Source organism: Balearica regulorum, chromosome Z (assembly GCF_011004875.1).
Source record: "Balearica regulorum gibbericeps isolate bBalReg1 chromosome Z, bBalReg1.pri, whole genome shotgun sequence".
Classification (NCBI taxonomy): Eukaryota; Metazoa; Chordata; class Aves; order Gruiformes; family Gruidae; genus Balearica; species Balearica regulorum.
The window spans coordinates 55,155,026-55,177,827 of NC_046220.1; positions in this window are offsets into that span (position 1 = coordinate 55,155,026).

The following is a 22,802-nucleotide window of genomic DNA, read 5'->3' on the forward strand; positions in this document are numbered from 1 at the left end:
TTTATCTGCTCAGCATGACATCATATGCTATGGAATATCCCTTTGGTCAGTTGGGGTCAGCTGTCCCAGCTATGTCCCCTCCCAGCTCTTTGTGCACCCCCAACCTACTCGCTGGTGGGGTGGGAAACAGCAAAGGCCTTGGCTCTGTGTAAGCACTGCTCAGCAGTAATGGAAACATTTCTGGGTTACCAACACTGTTTGCAGCACAAATCCAAAACACAGCCCCACACTAGCTGCTATGAAGAAAATTAACTCTATCCCAGCCAAAACCAGCACCAATTATTATGCTAAGAAATGTATTTTAAGTGGCTGGTTTTGACATTAAATTACCTAGCATAGGAAAAAAATCTCACAAGAGGAATACAATTTTGCTGATTTGTACATCATTATGATTAAATTGAAATGGGTGTATCAGTATAAAAAAAAAATAACTTGCCTATTCATGACTAGCCAAACAGCTTGTCTTCCTGAGCACTAAGCAGGAGATAAGCAGGTAAATAAAGATTTCAGGATCTTTGGAAGTACCTAAGACAGACTTTGACGTACACTGCCTTGGACTGTCTATACAGATTTAGGGTATTTAGGAGTACACAGGGAAACAAAGACGGCTTAGAGCTTCTCTGCCTGCCCCACCTGGGCTGACCAAATATGAGGTAGCCTGAGTTCAGAAGTTGTATCTCTGCACTAATTTTATACTGTAATCAGACCAATTCTTCCTGTTCTGAGCAAGTGTTATTGGCTGCCAACCAGGGAACTTCTTTAATATAATGATATGGCTTTCCAAATCAGAGCTGTTTCAGGTGCAGCTAGTTCAGGTCACAGGTAAATGTGCACATCTGCATGCACCCACCCGCATGAGCAGAGCTTTCTGTACACTGTCGCAGTTGAAGTGAGCTGTATGCATGGTTTTGCCAGTCAGAAGACAGACCTACTTTGAGTCTGCTTTAGTACAATCACGTCTTATTTTTATGAGATATATTATTATCCTGCAAGTAATCCTGTCAACGTGGCCAGCACTTCAGAAAGCCCTAAGAACACCTTAAATTGCACAGTCCTCAGCAGTGGCACTTTCTCTTTTCTGTATGTTTAGAACAGCTCCTTTCTCAGAGCTCATCCCGTTTGCTGACTAATGAATAAAAACCACATTGCTTGGAAAATTTGATCTTTACAGGAAGATTCAACACCTACAATAGCACATTTCATTCGAAGAGCCAGACATTTGACAACAAAAGACTTTGCAAGGGTTCCTTTGCCATCAGCTGTTGCCTGGGTCTTGGCAGGTTTTTAAGAGCATACATGACATAGTTTAGGCCCAGCCGGCAGCTGAGTGCCACGCGGCCGCTCGCTCACTCCTTCCCCAGCATCATGGGGCGAAGTTAACAAAAGGCTCAGGTCGGGATAAGGACAGGGAGAGCTCACTAATTATCATCACAAGCAAAACAAACTGAACTTAGAAAGAGGGATTCATCTAATTTATTACTAAACAAAATAGAGCAATGAAAAAAAATAACATCAAGCCTTAAAACACCTCCCCCCACCCCTCCCCCCTTCCCGGGCTCAACTTCACTCCCAGCTTCAACCTCCTCCCCCCTCAGCGGCGGGGGGGGGGGGGGGCGAGGGGGGGCGGGGTTGCGGTCAGTGCAGCGCATGTTGGTTCTGCCGCTTCGTTGTCCTCGGGGGGAGGACTCCTGTCATCGCTCCCTGCTCTAGAATGGAGTCTCTCCCACGGGCTACAGTCCTTCCCGAACTGCTCCGGCGTGGTCTCTTCCATGGGGTGCAGACCTTTAGGAGAAAACTGTTCCAGCGTGGGTCTCCCACGGGGTCACAAGTCCTGCCACCAAAACCTGCCCTGGCGTGGGCTCCCCTCTCCACGGGTCTACCGGTCTGGCCAGGGACTTGCTTCAGCCCGGGCTTCCCACAGGCCACAGCCTCCCTCGGGTGCCTCCACCTGCTCCGACGTGGGGTCCTCCACGGGCTGCAGGTGGAATCTCTACACCCCCTCATCCTCCCTCCACGGGCTGCAGGGGAACAGTCTGCTTCCCCATGATTTTCACCACGGACTGCAGGGGGATGTCTGCTCCAGTGTCTGCAGCACCTCCTCCTCCCCCCTCCTCCTCCACTGACCTTGGTGGTACGTCTCCGCACTTCCCCCTCCAGCCATTAAAAAAAAAAAACTTCCCCCCTTCTTAAATATGTTATCACAGAGGCGCTGATTGGCTTGGCCTTGGCCAGGGGCGGGCCCATCTTGGGGCTGGCTGGCATTGGCTCTATCAGACACTGCGGAAGCTTCTAGAAGCTCGTCACAGGAGCCACCCCTATAGCCCATGCCCCCACCCGCTACCAAAACCTTGCCACACAAACCCAACACAATACAGTAATCCTATAAATAAAGACACATCCAGTATCCATATAAAATTAAAGGGGTAACTAACAGAGGCAGAACAGAGTGATTCAAATACAGGACTTATTTGTTAAGGTAAATACACTGACTATATTTTCAAGTTAATTCCAGCTCCACTGATTTAATCTTAGTGCTGCTAATGGACCTCAGATGAAGACCTGGCTAACTACTGATGCCGTTCTTGTGCACCCTGCTGGTACTATACCACAGCTCTGCTTTTCAGATTAGATTTTGCAACTGATTCTTATTTATTGCCAACAACAGGAAGCACAACACTTCTCTTTATCATGTGAAACATATAGTTGGCTCCTTACACACCTATAATACATTGTGGCACAAGCATTCCTTGGCCCAATAACTTGGAGTTCGTCCACCCACATGCTGAAAAGACCTGACACTCAGACTTAAGGAAAGCTGGAAAAATCCAAACTAAAGTAGAGGGAGGAAAGTAATATTTGAGAAAAAATATCACCATTTGAACTTCAAAACTGAAATCCAATGTGTGGCCTAAATCAAAGTATCGGAGTTGGTATTCCAGCTCATACACACAAGTGATGTAAAAAGATACTATGGAAGTGTTCAACAAAAAGAAAAGCCATGTTCACATTTAACCAGAGACCAAGTCTGTCAACAAGGAAAGCAAATTTCAGTGCAGAGAAAAAGTGTCCATGCCTTTCTGCTGAAGAGAGAAAGGAGGAGGAGTGGAGGTGAATAAATATAAGAAGCAGAAAATTTAGCATAGCACAACCATGAAAATTAATGCTGGAAGCAAATAGAGGGACAAAAAGGATCTGAAGAAATACTGATAAGGCTCAGGAAGAAGAGTTATAATAATGTACATGAAGGAGGAGAAAATGAGGGGAAGAACTATAATATAGAGAGAGCTAAGCTGGTAAATCCTACAACTTTTGCATGCCACAGGATCCAGGAATACATCCTTTAGAATTCCCCCCAAACCTAGCAAAGCAATGTCAAATGACAATCATTATATTTCACCTAAGAACACTGACATTGAAAGACACACATAGACAGAAAAGAAATCTGTAGGAAATTACATGGGTTTTCAACATGAAAGGAATTCTTTATACAAGCATTTACACATGAGGTAATTTCACAAGGGAAAAAAGGTAAGTGCAAAAATAGTACCTTAAATTGTTCATTTGCTATAAATCTAAAGTTGGTGTGGAAGAAGAATGAATTGTGGGCTTGTTCGCCCACAGTATGTTATCTAAAACCTGAATAATGTGACAGTTATGCAGGGCTAAGAGAAAGGAAGTCTCTTTTCCAATGCTGCAGAGTAACAAGGGAATGAGACAAAGTGGGTTCTGCAACTCCAGTAAATGGAAGGTGGATTTTGGTTTCTTTACCAACATGGGACCAGTTCGGCTGGCTAGAGTAATGTAGTGCCAGCCATCCCTGGCGAACAAGATTTTGCACCAAGATTAGTCCCCACATTTCCCAAAGGACAGAAATTTTCCTGGTGATCCAAACCTTCTGTATGTACCATCTGTACCTATGTTGAGAACTTTTTACTACCAAATAAATCATATATTCAGCATCAAGTTGTTGGGGGGGGCGGTTGGGTTTTTTCTTCAATAAAGTCTAGAAATAATCAACTCCTAATGAACTTTATTTATTATTAAGTATAAGACTGCTGTGTTTAATTATGTTTTTAAATACTAGTTCCCTGATTAAGAATTAATGTGTACCACTATGTTCAAAGTGAAAACTGTTCTGCAGTTGTGGAGATGGATTGGGAAAAGTTACAAATCATAGGCAATTGATTGTTGAAACTGCTCTTCTATGGAGAGTGGAAGGACATAAGCACTGTCTGAAGTCCTTATACTTCACAGGTAGAAAATCTCAAAAATCCTTTTCTACTCTAGTGCAGAAGTGCATTACAATCTCAACTGTAAAAACACAGAGTTGAACACTCAGCACACTATCATGTTCAATTGTAAGGAAGAGAGCAAGATCAGTGAGGCATTTAGCAGGTCAATATTGGAGAACAGCTACAAAATAGCAAAAAAATCATATGTGCAAGAAGGGCACTTTATGCCTTTTACATACTTTTACAGGAAAGTAAAACATGAATGCAGTCGGGTCAGAGATGGAAGATGTGGAGAGTGGATACTGGTCTCAGAAAATGCATCTTCACAACCTTATGGATTTGATAATTTTCTTTCACACTTTTTATTAGACAGGAACAAAATCTAGTTTCCTCAGATGGACTCAGATACAAATTCATTCAATTAATTAAATCCCACTACGTTGTAGGAAAAAAACCCCAACATTACTGTATTAAATTTTTTCCAACATGGAGTAATGGAAATATTAATAGCATACTCAAAAATACTTAAATTGCTTTTCTATGAGAAAGAATATAGTTCATCTTACATAATTTTAATATATTTATTTATAATATATTATTATTAGAATTTAGGCATGGGAATTACGGCTCATGATCAATAACTAGTTAATGGTAGATTTCTGTGTTTAAAATGGATAGTGCTAGGCACATATATTCAGCTTATAATTGATGCTGCCACATACAGCTTTCTATACAGCCTTTCTTGCCTATTTTTCATCACTCTGCTATTCAGTTTCTTGCATACATTATCATGCGCATGGTTGGTAACAGGCTCAGCTTCTTAGAAGGCTCCTGAACACAATTTTCAAACTACCTCAAAATGGTAGCATTTTAAAACATTACCAAAATGTCTGCAAAGAGTCATTTATGTTGTTCTTTATTAAATATGTTTCCTTTGTGTTTTATTATATAGTATCTTAGCATAGTAATAAAAGGCAGTTATGATAGGCTCCAGTAATTCAGAATATGAGTGACTAGCCAAAATTCTGCAGTCCGTAGAAGTAGATTAATTGTTCATTTTTTCAGTTATGTTCTCATTTCATAGATGGGAATCTGAAGCAGAGACAGAGAAAACAACATGCCCAAAACCACACAAGAACCAAGGACTGAACCCACTGACTGTTCCTTCCCCTAATCCATTGTGTTACTGTCTTCCTCTACACTGATGTATCCACTAGAATTCAAAAGCTTGGAAAACAGCTGGAAAGGTCTTTGCTACAGAGACTAGACTTTTCTCTCCTTTCTCAGTCTAGGATCTTGTATACACTACTTATTGGACCAGGTCTTTACTGTAGAAAGTCAGGAATCAGCTCCTCTCTAACAGATATCTAAGGCAGTTCTTTGATACTTAGCTATACCCCAATTTTCTTTGACTTTCTTTGTTTATAAGTTATGATATTTGGGGCTTAAATTCATAAAAACCTATAAAGCCTTTCAATATGAACAACATCAAAGGAAAATAACTAGTGTATGTCTTTTTTTTTTTTTTTTTGGTCATATCTTTCATTCATACATAAAGTCTCCAGGGTTTTCTCAGTGTCAGATTCTAAGCAAATGAGTAAGCCCAAAAGAAGCCATTTTCTTGGTTATTTCCTTGAGAAATCATGACTCGTGATTTCTCAAGGAGAAAGAGGGCAGAATTAGTTTACCTTGGTAGATGGCTTAACAGTGAAACAGACAAGAGATAGATCTTAACAGGACTAAGCTGGAGATTAAAGGACATAGTCACACAAAAATCATAGAATCATAGAATCAATAAGGTTGGAAAAGACCTCTAAGATCATCAAGTCCAATTGTCAATCCATGCCTACTAAACCATGTCCTGAAGTGTCACGTCTACATGTTTTTTGAACACTTCCAGGGATGGTGACTCCACCACCTCTCTGGGCAGCTTGTTCCAATGCTTGACCACTCTTTTGGTAAAGAAATGTTTCCTAATATCCAATCTAAACCTCCCCTGGCACAACTTGAGGCCACTTCCTCTTGTCCTGTCGCTAGTTACTTGGGAGAAGAGACCAACACCTGCCTCACCACAACGTCCTTTCAGGTGATTGTAGAGAGCCCTAAGGTCTCCCCTCAGCCTCCTCTTCTCCAGGGTGAACAACCCCAGTTCCCTCAGCTGCTCCTCATTAGACTTGTGCTCTAGACCCTTCACCAGCTTTGTTACCTTTCTTTGGACACGCTCCAGCACCTCAATGTCATTCTTGTAGTGAGGGGCCCAAAACTGAACACAGTGCTCAAGGTGAGGCCTCACTAGTGCCAAGTACAGGGGGAAGATCACTTCCCTGCTCTTGCTGGCCACACTATTTCTAGGATGCTGTTGGCCTTCTTGGCCACCTGGGCACACTGCTGGCTCATGTTCAGCCAGCTGTCAACCAGCACCCCCAGGTCCTTTTCTTCTGGGCAGCTTTCCAGCCACTCTTCCCCAAGCCTGTAGCATTGCAGGGGGTGGTTGTGACCCAAGTGCAGGATCTGGCATTGAGGCTTGTTAAACCTCATACAACTGACCTCAGCCCATCGATCCAGCCTGTCCTGATCCCTCTGCAGAGTCTTTCTACCCTTGAGCAGATTGATACTCTCACCCAATTTGGTGTCATCTGTAAACTTACTGAGGGCGCACTCGATCCCCTCATCCAGATCATTGATAAAGACATTAAACAAGACCGGCCCCAAGACTGAGCCCTGGGGAACGCCGCTTGTGACCAGCCACCAACTGGATTTAACTCCATCCACCACAACTCTCTGGGCTCGGCCATCCAGCCAGTTTTTAACCCAGCAAAGAGTGCACCTGTCTAAGCCATGAGCCACCAGCTTCTCTAGGAGAATGCTGTGGGAGACAGTGTCAAAGGCAATGAATTGTTTCCTCTGTTTAAGCTCAATTGCAGCAGGCAGCCATGGCATAAACTGTAGTTACTGCGACCTTCATCCTCAGACATGACACTCTCAAATAATTAACTGTCTCCTCTTTTCAGGAGGAGACAGTTACAGTGCTAGGATATTTGTTTCTCCACACTTATCAATGAAAAAAATAAACCATGCAGACCTATTCTTATGTACGCTGGTTCATCACAGCTACATACAGAAAGTTTGTCTTCCATCATCCACACTGTCATCCACACTCAAAACAATCTTAAGGAAATCAGCTGAGAAGAAAACAATAAAGGTTTGTCTTCTCCCTTTGCTTCACCTGAAGGACAACCCTTTCCTGAGTGACAAGATGAACTTTAGAGTTGAGTGGCCCTTTTAAATACACATCCTGTGATGAAATGCATTAAAGGAAGTCTCCTGGCTTCAGAGTCCTGATAGGAAGGCTTGCCATATGTTTTCTAGGGATATATGAATACTCAGTTTTGACTTTTGAAGTACTTCACATTGGGAATAAAGGCAGTAGTGGAGGAAGAGCAGAGGAGGTTCATTTAATTTTTTCCTTTTTTTTTTTTTTTTTTTTAATTACACAATCCACAAGGAATACAGAAAATCAGCTTGGTTTAGGATGAGAATCATATTTGCAAACCTTTTTTTAGTTAGCCAGCTGCATACAGAAGTGAGCTAGTTTACTGCATTTAACCTGATGCCACACTGCAAAGGAAATTTTTGGCATGGTCTTTGCCCACATATTAATGTTCATACAGTGGAAGGCATGGACAGTACCATCATACTGAATCTGTGAGGGTGGAGGTTTTTTACTTTATTTAGTAAGTGAAGAATAGTATTTTGTGCTTCTGTTTGTGATGTGATGCTTTGCTCTGTTGCAAATTCTTCGCAGGGAAGAACTTTTGCACTAGGAGAGCTTGTTTTCTGCCTTCTTTTCTTTGGTCGGTCATTTTGAGCTCAGCAACACCCTTGAAGGCAGACACAAATGTTGAGATGAACACTTTGGAATGGACATAATGCCTGTTTGCTGTTTTCAGCCACTGCTATTTGTGAGCAGATGAGCATACTGCTGAACAAACAAGGTATTCTAAGAAAATAATGTGCTCTGACAGTATTTTTCCTTTTCCACTCAACCTTTATTTCAGTCTATTTATACTTCTGTAAGACAAGAGAGTTTGTCAATTTGGCTTGTTAGATAAAATATTTAATTTCATTCTATAAATAACATCCTTTTCACCCAGAACTCAATTTTGTTGATCCTAAAAATTATTTGGAATGCCTTCCAAGGTAGCAAACAAGAGAGAAAGGAGAGGAAGCAACTGTTTTTCAGTGTATGGCTGGCCCACAGCAGTAACTAACTAGCTTAAAGCTCTGCCTGGCAGCGGTAGCTGTCTTTGAGGTCCTCCATAAAATATGTCTAGAAGATGGTTTCCAATTTCCTTTTATTTGAGTCTGTATATCAAAGGCCACACCTGAGTGATTTTTATAATTAAGATCTCTGAAACTCTGATTCATGTTGATCTTTCAGCCTCAGACCTTTCATGCTCCATAATTTCCTTCTTAAAATATGGCTCCTAGAATTGAACATGTAGGTTCCAGCTATGTTCCCTCTAATGCTCAGCATTAACCAATTTATAATCCCAACTCCTCTGAGTCTCTTTTTACACCTGCCAAAGATTGTTCAAATAGCTTTGGTGTATTATTTATGATTAACCCTGTTTCCCAAGGTGCTTTTTTCTTCTCTCTACGATTCATGCATTTGTTAGGTTCTTTATTTTTAAGCCTGCTAGTATAACTTTTTGTCATCCAGTCAAGTGGATGACCTAAATCAGTTCAGATCTATCTTTTTGCTGTTTTTTCCTGTCTTTTTGTGACGAATATGACTTTCTGGATAGTATAAAGTACTTTTTCTTCTTCATTTAGCTATTAGTAAGATTAATTTCCATACTATATATGTTGCACATGTATATATCAGCAATGACACTAGTCAGATTCACTCTGCAGAATTTGCAAAAAATATTTTTGTCAAATAAAAGCTTGGTGAAGCTAAAATAAAATATATCTGATGTAGGCTTTCTCTAAGGTGAGAAACTGTTTACACAAGGTGACACTGATACTTGGGCAACAAGGGATCAATGGCCAAGTATCATGTGAAAATTGATATTCAAAATCTGAGATCTTTTTAAAAAAAATAAGGCAGATAAATAGTAGTGAATTTAGAGGACATTATCTCTACAGATCTCCCAAAGAAAGCAGGAAAAGAAGGGCATGTTGCTTCAGGAAGATCATGAACAGAAACAGCAGAAAATTTCCCTTGATATGTCTTTTACAATATAGGAAATGAGACAGAAACCAAAAAAAAATACATTCATCCAGGCCACTGCTACATATTTCATACTCAGGCACTAATGGTTTAAAAAACTGCTCTAAAAAATGTGAAACACTTGTAGCTCTTGATCTTAGAAATAGCAAATTGGTCTCAAAAGAGATCACACAAAGTCAGACAAAGGTTGAGGTTGAAGTGGACCTCTGGAGATCATATGGTCCAAACCTTTCCTGCCCAAACTGGGTCACCTAGACCCAGTTGCCCAGAACTGTATGCAGATGACTTTTGAATGTTTCCAAGGATGGAGACTCTACAATCTCTCGGGGCAACCTATGCCAAGGCTCAGTCACTCTCATGGTGAAAAAGTGTTTCCTGATGTTCAGGAGGAACCTCCTGTATTTCAGTCTGTGCCCATTTTGTCTGGTCCTGTCACTGGGCACCACTGTCTGTCATCTTTGCACCCTCCCTTCACGTATTTATAGACATTGATAAGATTCCCCCTGAGCCCTCTCTTCTCCAGGCTTATATTAGAGATGTTGTTGTATTAGAGATGTTTCAGTCCCTTCACCACCTTAGTGGCCCTTCGCTGGGTTCTCTCCAGTATGTCCATGTCTCTCTTGTACTGGTGAGCCCAGAACTGAACACAGTACTCCAGGTGTTGGCTGGAATAGTCAGAACAATTGAGAAGCAGAGTTTTCTGAGTACTTAAGCCAGATGTGTTCCATTTTAGACACTCCAGGACCCATTTTTCTTGGGATCTTTAGGTTTCTAACAGCTCTTAAAGCTTCACTGGCACTTACTTAAATTATCTTGACAGCAAACTACAGAGCCCGCTGTTTCTCTGAATAGATCAAAAGAGCATATGTTATGCAATCTTTATCTCAAAATGATTCAGAAGAGAAAATATCATCCTCAATTAAAATCATTAACATGGTCTTTTTTGCTTTGTCACAGCTGTGAGATAAAGACCAGATGAGATATAGATTTTGGATACCAAGTTTGGGGAAAAAAAAAAAAAAGTTCAAGAATGTTCGGTTAAGGAGTCAATACAAAATCAATCTTCAAAGAATGTGGAACCTGGGAAGAAATGAGCAGCTATGTTTCCAAATTTATTCAAGATACTTTCCTTCCCCCCCCCCCCCGAGATTAAATTACTTTAATAAGTTAAAACATATTTTCATACCAAAAGTACTCAGACCATGTAGTCTGAAATTGTTTAATTATAGGCAATACAAGTACAGTTGAGCTTCGTTACATTAAGGTCAAAGGCTTTGATTACACCAAAACATTTCAGAACACTTCAGGTTTTAGCTATGTGCCTCAGGCAAAAGACAATATGCCACATATGCTTGAGGTATCTGTAATAGCAGGGAAAAGAACAGGTCAAATATGCCCGAGGTTCCCAGTTGGTGTAGTTTACATCGTAGCAGAAGACCAGGAAACATAGGTTTGTTACTCTGAAGAGAATTCTCACATCGACACCTAGCAATTCGTATGATCTTTAGTGCGTATGTCAAAGCCACTCACCAGGTACCTGGAAAAGAATTGTCTCTGGCACATGACAGCACGAGAACAGAGTGATAACAGAGTGCGAAAGATCATCCAGGAGAGGAGACTCTGAGAGTGCTTTTGTGTCCTCATAGATAGCCACTTCATCATAAACACTCCCTGCAGCACTTCACAAAATAGGCTAAAAATGCTTCTGTGTGGGAAAAAAGGAGACTATCAGATAGCAGCAGGCTGAGGCGTGGCTGCTTCCTTGCCTCTCTAGAAAGCATTGGTGAGACCACTGTATCAACACTACACTGATAAACCCATTTCTCAACTGCAAAAACTGTGGAAACCTTCGGGAGAGAACTGTGAGAGAAGCTGAAAAAACACAAATAGGCCTTGGAAGGAAACTTGTTCTTTGTGCTGTAAGCTGTCATTTTATTAGTGAGCATTTACATGAAAGGAGTAAATGGGTATATAACAACTGCACTGAAATGTCATAAAAACATGACAGTCAGGCACAAAAATGTACAAAACTGTAGTCTCCCTTGACAGTAACTATAATCAGATTGCGTCACTCTGAATCAGATCAAAGTTCCTTCTAGTCTAGAATTCTGTCTCTGACAACACTGTTAGGAAATACTTAGAGAAAGATTGGAGTAACAGGGGGAGAATATGGTGTGCTTCTCCAGAGTAATTTTCCAGGTGCCAGTGGCTCTATGCAACTTCAAACACATGATGAGCATTCTTCATGTAAAGAGGATGAATAGGCACTGTTCTATAATTCTATAATGATATATATCAAACAATACGTCCACTAGGGCATGGAGGATGCTGAGGTATAATCTTAGAGAGAAATCCTTGGTGGAAGAAATGTGAGATTTTTGTATGCTTTATTTAGAAAAAAATGTTTCCTTCTAATTCTGATGTTAGAACACCTGAGGAAATAACTGACGTAGATTTTTATATGCATAAAATCAGTTTTAAAGTTTAGCTAGAAGTTGTTGCATGTTTTTCCCAGCAGAACACAGCTAGGAATAACAATGTGCATCATTTTGTAAAACATACTAACATTCAAGTTAATGCTTTTTCTGCAGTCCATTTAGAAAAGAATACCTGCTTCTTACAAAATGGAGAGTGTGTCAAACCTCATCATATATCATCACATCCTATGATGCATACCCAATACTCTGAAGTAATCTTAGACAATCATATTACTATGACGCAGCATACATTTGGGGAGAGAAAAGGAGAGATGGTAGGTTTGATGTAAACAATATGTCATATGGTTGTTTAGGAAAGCATAGGCTTGCATGTTCCACAAAAATACAGTTACTAGATGATCTGAAACATTTCTTATGTGCTGTGACTCCTTCAGATCTTTCAATTCCAATTCATTTAATGCTCATAAATTAGTGAAAGAATATTACAAAATTTTGAAAGTTTTCAAGTAAACAGTGAATCCAAGTCCATAATCTTCATGGTATACATAAATCAGAATTGCCTGCTAGGCTATCTAAAGTATGTATCAGAAAAACTGGTACTCATTTGAGTTTTATTGCAAATACAGAAAATTTTTTTCTGCAAAATTTTTGAAAGGTGCACATTAGCTACATCAGGGGTACACACAAAACATGCAGAAACAGAAACAACCTTGTTTTTCCTCAAAGTTGTTAGCTGTTAAGTTTCCAGTCATTAGATTCAATCTCTGTTGTCAGCAAGGGAATAATATTCATCAAGCTTGTTCCCTCCATGCTATCAAAAGGGAGTAAACTCCTGAGGGAACAAAACACGTTTTGCTTGATTCTGGCATTTCCCTGATGGTACGAACACCATTGGCTTCAGAGAGCTTTCATTTGTACTGGTGTACTCCAGAGCGGAATTTGGCCTTCCAGCCTTATGTTTCATTCCCAAATAAGAGACACTGAGGACAAAATCTTAAACAGACAATTTAAATGTAGGTTCCTAAATATAGCACACTAACTTTTCAGGGAGTACACATGCATCCTGCTGAAGTCAATCCACTTGATTTCATCTCTCACTTGCACAGATTTTGTGCCAATATAATATGAGTGGCATTATTCCTGAATGTCTTCAGTGAATAGAGAGGAAAGTCATGTCCATCTGTTTTCAACACTAATTCACTTTTTAAAAAAATATCTTTTGTTTAGGCACCTCAGCATAGATTTTAGATCTTTAACTCCAGGATATGAAGTAGATAGATGACTCTGATTTCCAGGTATTCATAACCAGTTATTTGTACACAGTGGGATAGGTAATCCGATCTGTGCAGTGAAACTTTTTAAGATTATAGACAATATTGATATATAGCTTTCTCAAAAAGTGCAGGGTTTTATTTGCATTTTACCAAGACAGAAGGAGACAATGAGCACATCAAACTTTGCAGTTTAATCATGCATTCAGTGAGAGAAGGAAGGAAGGAGAGTGGTAGTAAAGAAAAACTTGATCTCAACATTCAAGTGGCCTCAGGCACTTAATTTGTACCTCTGGCTGACAGAAAATATCAGCCTGCCTATTGTGTTCTGCTGTTCACGCTGAAACTAAATCCTACCATAAGGCTTTTCCACAGTGAGGAATCTCTTGGCTGCAGAGTTATTTTAAGTTTTTTTCACATGACAAATGAATAAGCCCCAATGGAAATACTTTCCTTACATGGTCACTGATTTATACATTATTTTTAAAGTGAAGTAAAGCAACATTGCAAAATGAAGCACAGGGAGGTCAGATATCCATTTGAAGAACAGTCTATAATGTACCTATATAGAATTGTAAAATTAATCACAGGTTTTATGTTATCTCATCTACTGCTCAAAAAAAAAAAAAAAGAAAAGGACCACATATTCAACTATTGATGCCTCTGATCATGCATGCAGGCACTCCTGTGAAGCCTTTCAGGCAACTAACTTAGTCCTACATTAAAATATTGTGGGTACAGGTTCCCTTGCTGATGTTTCAAAAGTATCACCCTAAAATCCTTTAAATACTGTAGACTTTTGTGTAAATTTCTACATCTTTCAACAGACACTGATAACAAAGTCTCACTGCATTTTTAACAAGATGCAGGTCTTCAGAATAGGAGGTTTTAATTTGAATAAGTAACTTTGGAGGTAACAAGTAAAAATCATCACAAATTAATTAAAATGTCTTCCTTTGTTTGGGGTGATTAATAATACATAAGGAAACCAGGTTTTACATAATTCATCAATGTGATGCAAACTGGCACTCTCCAGTTCCAGCGAGTAGAAACCCAGCTACTCCATGACACTTGAAAAACAGCTCTGAATTGATGCACTGCATCCTTCTGCCACAGGACTTAAAGTCATATGGATCCAGTTTGTCACATACTAATGAAGTTTCTAGGACTGAGGCAGTAAGAAATTAAAAAAAAAACAAAACAAAACCTGAGTTTAAAACAGTTTGTGGGTTTTTTTCTATTTTAAGCGCTAAACTGACGAAACCTAAAAGTAACATACTAGTAATTAAAGAGGGAGAAAGACTCATGTAAGATAATGTAGCCTGTGCTCATATGACTAAAGGATTATTTCCTAAGGAACTTGAAATTTCTAAGTATGTTGTTCACAAAGCAATCTAGCACCAAGCACATATAACACAAGGTTCAATCAGAAACAGTAGGGTGGCAATACTGGTATTGAATCAAAGTGGCAGCAGATCATTCTCCTTTCCAGAGATGCTTGGTGATAGCAGGGAGCCTTTTCCAGTAAGAGACAATTGGAGAAATACTTCCTTAGCAGCATTCCTCTTCCCTGCATGGACAGACTTTGCTGTAGAGTCCAAAAGGAACAAGGAAAACTGTACTGAGCTCTCTTCAGTTCTTAGCGTTGATGAAGCTATGTACTTTTACCTTCTTTAATCTTCTTTCATTATCCTCTTAACCCAGTGCCTGGTTGTGCGGGACTTGTAAATCTTTTTTCCCCAAAATCTTTCCAACCACTCTGGCTCCTTCAGTTGTTTCCTCTCTGTGATTTGAAGGTCTTTGTGGTTTGTCTCTAGAGTTCATGTTATTCCTTCTTTTTTCACATTGCAACAGATTTTGAGGAAAAGAAGCCGCTCCTAAAAATCCATCTCCTCTGCTTGATGTGTAATAACCCTTAACTGGTTATCTGTCCACAGTAGTGCAACACAATCAAAGACACTTGCACAAGGCAGAGCTCCGGTACCTGAGGCTGCCTTTGAGCTGTGCACAGCGACACCAGCACTGCCTGCCAGCACCACCCTGCACAGCTGCCTGTGGTGGGTTTAGGAGTATTCACTCCTACTTAGCTTTAAATCTCTACATCAAGTATCTCTAGCATAGATACCAAACAATTCTTTTTAGCGTTCAATGAAACGCTAGTTCAATGAAGTATGCAGGCCAAACCTAAACTTCTGGCAAGATTTCAGCTTATTAGCATTATTTTTAGAATAAATATTTAAAAACAAGCATCAACGTAATTATCAAATGCTTAAATCACAATCAAATCCTTTATTTACAGTGTATATGGAAAATGTATCATACTGATCTCATTTAATTAGCTATGTTAAAACTCCCAAATCTTTTCTGGTGAGAGTTGTTCTTTATAAAATACTTCTCTCTGTTGTGATAAATTTAGTACTTGTACTGTTTCTCATCTTGGAACATAAATAATTTGACTGACATTTTGGAGTAAAGTGCATAATGTTTATTTTTCTTCCAGTTTTCCAACTATTCATGTTTCAAGTAAAGACATGCTGTAAAGTCTAGCAATTAATTCTTTTAACATCCTGAATGTTTAGAATTCTTGCGTTGGTCTTTCTTCTTAGGCAGAGATTTACTTAACATTAATATTATTTATATTTAAGTATTACATCAAAAATCAACAGCAGATTCTATGTGAGCGTTGTCTAAAGCCCCATCTTTTAAAAAGGTTACTTGCATTAGCACCTCTTCTTCTACCCTTATTTAATGATAAGTGCTCCACATATAGCTGTAGCTGGATCATTGATTTATGCTCATACACATTCATTTTCTCTGTGGCTTTATATATATAATTACAGTTTGACCAGACCTTTTTTTCTTGCAAAATGCAAATATTCAGCACCTCAGCTAATTGAGTCATCAGTTTAAGCCTTCGGTTACTTAATGGATTGGGGTTTTATTGTGTAGTATAACTTTTCTGAATTTTTTCATTTGTAAAATTCTTCTTTCATGCACCCTCTCCTAGTCAATAGCTTTTTTCTGGGATGCTAGCCTTAAAAAAAGTACTGCTTGGTTACAAAAAACAGTAAAATTAGGATAACATTAAAAAATACTGCTAAAACACATGCACTATTCTGCTTCAGGTGCAACCATGGACGAGTGACCATGACTTAACTACATATAACCCAAACTCTTAGAGTGGCTATAAAAAAATACAACATTATGACAAGACAACCAAGAGCTACATTGTTATTGTGGTAAATACCTGTGCAAACTACGTGCAAAGATCCTGATAACTGTCACAGAGACACAAATCTATTGATGAATACTCCTTTTCTCCTTTGGTACATTTGCTTAAAACAGAGACATACACTTCAAATTACTGTAGTTATTTTTATCTCACCATATCATTCCCTGTCTTCCTCCCACAGAAAAGATAAAAAAATGATTCTGTAAACTCTGGAGCACCTTGCATAAGTTCTTTGTTTTTTCAAAGGCCTATTGATCTGTGGAAAGATTCAAAACACATTGACCACAGCTATTCATTAACAAATAGATTTATTTTTTGTTATCCACCCATATCTTCAAACCTCACACTGGATGCAGTTTTATGCATCCATCTGAAACTGTACTGAAAACAGAAAACAATTTCCAAGTAGAAAAGAAAACACAATGAGATATTTTTTCTTCTTTTCTTTTTCAGATAGCAGTGTTTGTTGTTTTAAATTCTAGCACTTACGGTTTTCACATAGTGCCTTCAGCTTCACTATTAAATATTGACTTCTGAAGGCATGTTGTCAGTCTTTATTCAAGACTTTATGCAATAAATAATCAATATTTGCCTTATGGCAGTTTTGGAAAAACCTCCTGTCTCAAACAGCCAGAGGATAAAACAAGGTCCCCTGCCCCTTTAATGAATAACTGCTACTAGTTTTCCTAGTGAAAAAGGAAAATATTTTATTGACTTTCATCCATGGTAGAGGGTGAGTTAGTGCATGGACTTGAACCATTTATTTTTTTATTTCTAAGACAATAAGAATGTCTCCAGTTTATTGCTCCTATCACCTCTCTTGCAGAAAATACTCAAGTCGTGCAATATACCTGTTAGCCTAGAAATCCTCTGAGCAACCAGAAATTTTTTAAGAAAAAAGGTCAGAAATCAAGTTAAAATTTTCTAACAATTTAGCTCTTTCATTTTCATTGATTTAGCCCCATACTGGTGGTTATTCGTCTTTTCTGTAGATCCAAGATGGTGAAGTTGAAAGACCTCCCATGGTAAAGGTGTAACTTGATATATAGAAAGCTTTAGCAACTTCAGCTGACATTTACCAAAGTTGAGCACTTTTTCCCCTTTTCTTTGATTTTAGTTCCAACAGACAGTCTCAGAACACAGAATATGAAACTTATTGCACTTCTCAGATTAGAGTGGCAGAAACTGCTTCTAATCCTCCATCATCCTCAAATTGACTACTGTCTGACATTGTCAGTGCTGAGCACTGCATGTACCTGCAAACACTGGAGACTGAAAAATATTTAATTCCAATCCAAAAGAAATGTAACTGGAACTGCATAGACATTACCTGTATCTTTTCAGAGAAGATACAGAGAAGGGGAAATTATCTAAAAATCTATAATTGATTGAAAAAGGGGAGATGTTTGGAGAATATTTTGCTTTCCTGTGCTATACATTTCTGAGCCATTTACATCACATCACATTTTATGTGATGAGGCTAGTATATGTATTTTATGCTATTGTGCAGTAGAGAAGCATATTTGTTAACAGGTAGCATCTGCATATTCAAAGTAAAAAAGATGGGTCCAAGCCAGGACTCTGGATCCAAACAGATGGCAGGTAACAAAGGCTAGTTCAGACAAGAGTGTTGATGGCAAAAAACAAAGGCTTTACTGACAGGGTAATACATAAAAAAAATTCCAAGCTTATGCTGAGATTGTATTACAAACTAAGAGATTCTGCCTATCAGCCTCCACTTAAGCTGCCAAATCCTGCCCCAAGGAGCTATCCACGTTAGTACATTATTTTATCAACTCCAAATGCTCATGATTTGCAAAACAAAGCACAAAAACCTCTTTGAAAATACCACGTATCTGGAAAGCCTTTTAAAGCATAGATTCCCCCATCTGTTCTATCAGACAATAAACACCTACATTCCTGGTGTTGAATACATTCCTCTTTTAAGAAGTTCCTAGAAAACCTAAGCAGTGTTGATCCAGGACTTCTTGGATTTAAACTATGCTCTGAGTAACAAAATGCTGTAGATAATTGGTGCTCCTCTTTTCTGAAAAAGTCAAAATATCCATCAGAAAAGGGGCTTTCACACCCTTCTTCTAGGTGCCCTACTGTCATGAGAGAATTTAGGAGTGAGATAGCTGCAAGAACAGAATCACACCAACCAGAGACACAGATTTTATTTTCTAAATAATCCGGGCAATAACAGGTAATCAGCAGTTGTATCTTTACATGAGGAATGACAAAAGGGGGTTAAGTTCCTGTTGTGTTGTGAAATTGCTCACTGAATAAAAAGAGAAAGCTGACACTTATTGACACTCATTACACGTGTTTTCTGCTAGTCTTCAAGGCATTACATGTTTCAGACATGGCAACAAATTAGGCTAGAAGCTTGTCTAGTAATGCTGTAGTTTGCATTATTCAACAAGATGACTGGAGAAGGAGAAACATTAATAATAATAAATACAGAAAAGAAGATGATCTCATCAGTCCCCCTCTGAAAAAGTCCTATCTAGGCAATAACACACTGACTGCTAACCAGGTAGGTAACCAGCCAATAAATAGTCATTGCTGACTGTACACTTGATTTCTGAATCAGAGAAAAGATTCTACAACACTACAGAGTAAGACCAGTCACAGATTAATTTGCAGAGACGACTCCTGCATTTGAGAGTCTTGGGCACATATTTAGCAGTAGATCAGAGGGAAATGATGATCTAACCCTTCATCACTCTCTCAATCTCTCATTGCTTGGCAGTTTTTCCATAGACTTTGGAAAAGGTAGCAAGGGGATTCATTGCAGGTTTCAGACCTCAGGAAAAAGGTGCAGACTGTAAGGTTCATGAGAAAAAGACTCTGTCACCTCTGAGCTCTGCTTCAGATTTACCCATGGCTAGTGATGATCCACAAAGTCATCTGAAATGAGTTGATGGGCTGCTTCTCCAATAGTTGCCTGCAGAAATTACACCACAAATGCCACCCCAATCTCTTACTCTCCAAGAAACTGAAATTCAAAAGAAAAGAGGATTAGACTAGGTTTGAGTGAGGAATCTAAACACCTATTTCATACTATCTTTGCAATTCTACAGTCCTTTTAAGGCAGGAAATGATGACTTTTTTCTTAGCTTGGGGTTTTGGAGACAAATCTTTGTGAAAAAATGGCCGGATCAGACTCTAATACACTGCAGCCCATAACCATGCTCTTCATAAGCCAAGTGTGTTTTTTAAAAGGAGGGATCTAGCAATATAGGAGGTGGAGATTATAACTTCACTGGAGTCACTAGGTGATATTCACTAGGCCATGAAACATCTGCTGAAACACTCATGCACAAACAGTGAAACAAGCAAACAAGCAAACAGACAAAACTCAGTACTTTCTTATCAGCAAATAGTAGATTTTGCAAAAATCACATGAATACTGTTCACCAAAAGGAGTCATCCTCACTGAAAAATATGCATTTCTCTTCAAGTCCAGCTTTTAAGGGCAAAACACATTATTGATGCTTTAGTGTTTTAACCTTGAATAACATTTGCTTAGAGAAACCTGAAGGGTTAATAGTAACAAAAACTATAAATAAACTATACCTCCTGTCACCACGAAGAGGTAAATGACTGATTCTTTTACCAAATCTGTTTTCTGCTGAAAAACATTTACGTTTCATAGTTTTCAGGATATGCATGTAGTTTGCTTTGGCAGTTGCTTCACCTATTTATTGAGATGTATGGAGATTTTCTAGTAACAAAATTTCTAATACACAAAAGTGGAATGGGGAATCAAAATTAGTAAGGACAAAATTTGTATCATATGTACTGAAAAAAATCACATAGAAATTCTCAGAATCGCATTCCACAGGAGAGTAGGAAATCTGTAGACAGTGCATATAAACACAACATTATTACCATGTCATATTACCATGCCTGAGATTAAGCAGATATAGAAAGAAATCTTAGGTACACATTTTTTTCTCTATTAAAATGGTATTTAAAAGCTGTGCAAAAAAGACCTCAGGAACATTAAAACAGAATCACATGCACAAAGGTACTAGCCATATAAGAAACAATGTCCTTTGCAATATCAGCTATGGCACTAGCAAACAAGGTCACGGCTTTGTACCATGGCACAAAGGTATATGCTGACAGATACAACTGTCAGGGGAAAAAAAAGAGTGAACATATGTCTAATCAGAATTAGTATCTTGATGTGAGATTCTACTTCTCATCCGTACTTAATGGATGTTTAATGTTTAAAGATACCTTTTGCTAGTACGAGCAATGAGCTATTGAAGATGGCAATGTAAAAGATGGATTCAGGGATCGGCAAGTTTAGAGCCTGGGCCTCCATGGCTGGAGGTTCTGGGTTACCGGTGCATTTCTCAAGCACAGCTAGCATTTCACTAATCCCATGTGTTTTAACAGCAGGGCACTCTGGGGCAAAGTGAGGGATTTCCCAAGTGTTCTCTGATGAGGACAGAGAAAGAAATGACAACAATTTTCTTTTCAAGTAAAAGCGCAAAAGGAGTTTGCTGAGCCTTTCTGTTTCCCTTTAGATATTGATTTCCTTCTCTGGGAAGAGACTGCACGCACACACAAAAGCATCTCTACACACTGTGGCAAACAGGCTAATCTTACATTAGTTATTCATATGAGCATACCAAGGAATATCACTGAGTACCATTTGAACATAGTCTTTAATCACAAGAGAGGAGTAGTGTGTCCCCTAAGAGAAGAGAAACTCACAGACTTCAAAGAATTATGAACTTCTGACCTCCTGCATAATAGAAACCAGAAATGTCATCCAGCAATTCCTGCATCAACCTCATAATTTCTGCTTCAGTTGCAACATTTGCTTTATAAAGACATCTGAGTCTTGATTTAGAGATCTCTTGAGCTATGTCAGAATGCCTGGTAATAGGGACTTAATCAGGACTGAATAGTCAGTGAATACTCACTACTGGCTCAGGAAGAGCCAAAATAAAATGTCCATGGTCTCAAGCAGTACATCTCACCACAGTCAAAAGAGGAAAGGCTACCCAGCACAGTAGCATCTGTTCTCTGGCTGCTTTTAAAGAGCACTATATACAGAAAAGCCTTTGAAATCCAATATACAAGGCCTTTTTTGGCAAGGAATAAATAGCTGGCTTTCCTAATCATGGTATTTTAAATGTCTGGCTATCCTTAGAACAAACACAATAGAAAGTCCCCCACAGATAGCAGTAACTTAAACTTCTTGGTCTTCCATTGTATCTTGGATTTTATTAAACCATTTATTCAAAAAAATTAATAGTCATTACAGCATAGCCTCCATATTATTTTAAATATCTCAGCTATCTTCCTTGCTAACACTTAGCAATGGGAGAAATAACATAATGTGTTTAATAGAGTGCCCATATTTTAAGCAGGCCTAAAGACACTTTCCATTGAAGGTCAAAACAATGTTAGTGAAAAGACAATTATAATAAGGGAAAGAAAATATCTGCATCAACTATTCCCCTTTATAACCTTTAATCACTGAAACTCCTTCAAAATATGATGTAGTTCAGGGGCTAATTAATACCTCCAAAAAATCAGAAGTCTAATAGACCTAAACATGTCACATACAGATGGTTGCTCCAGTATATATGACATTTTCCTCTACGCTTTGGATGTGAGCTGTTGGAAAAGAGGGTCATGGAAAGAATAGTTAAACCAGTGCTTCAGCTTCTATAAGGCTGATTGAAAACAGGGAATATAAAATAACTTCTAGGAAGAATTGCCTTGTAAAAATCCATAATATTACTGAAGTGCCATCTGAGTTACAACACAATACAGCTGAAGTGGCACTTCCATTTCAAGATCCTGCTTTCAAATAGTTGTAATTTTCATAGAAGGGGGTAGAAAATATGGCTGAAAATTCCATGTATGTTTTCAATTTGTATGCAATTTTTTAAGTCTTCTCTATATTTTCTGGTCTAAGAACACCTATAACAAATTAATCTATAGTTTAAAATGCCATAAATGCAGTTCAAAATGCCACAAACATGCTAAGACACATTATGTAACATTAATGTAAGACTACTCTTCAAATAATAACAGGTGGAAATACCATCTGCTTTCTTTCCTCCACTTATAAACCACAATCCCACCACGTGTCCTTCCAAAGAAGACAGGAAAGAAGAATTTTTGCTTCTGAAGCCAGGCAAAATTCACATTGTCATGTTGTATTGGGTCTGGCTGAGATGGAGTTAATTGTCCCCACAGCAGCCCTCACGGTGCTGTGCTGTGTATTGGTAGCTAGCGAACTGTTGATAACACACCAGTGTTTTGGCTACTACTGAGCAGTGCTGGCACGCATCAAGGCTGTCTTTCCAACATTTCTTTTTCCCCAGCAAAGTGGGGTGGGCAAGATCTTGGGAGGGG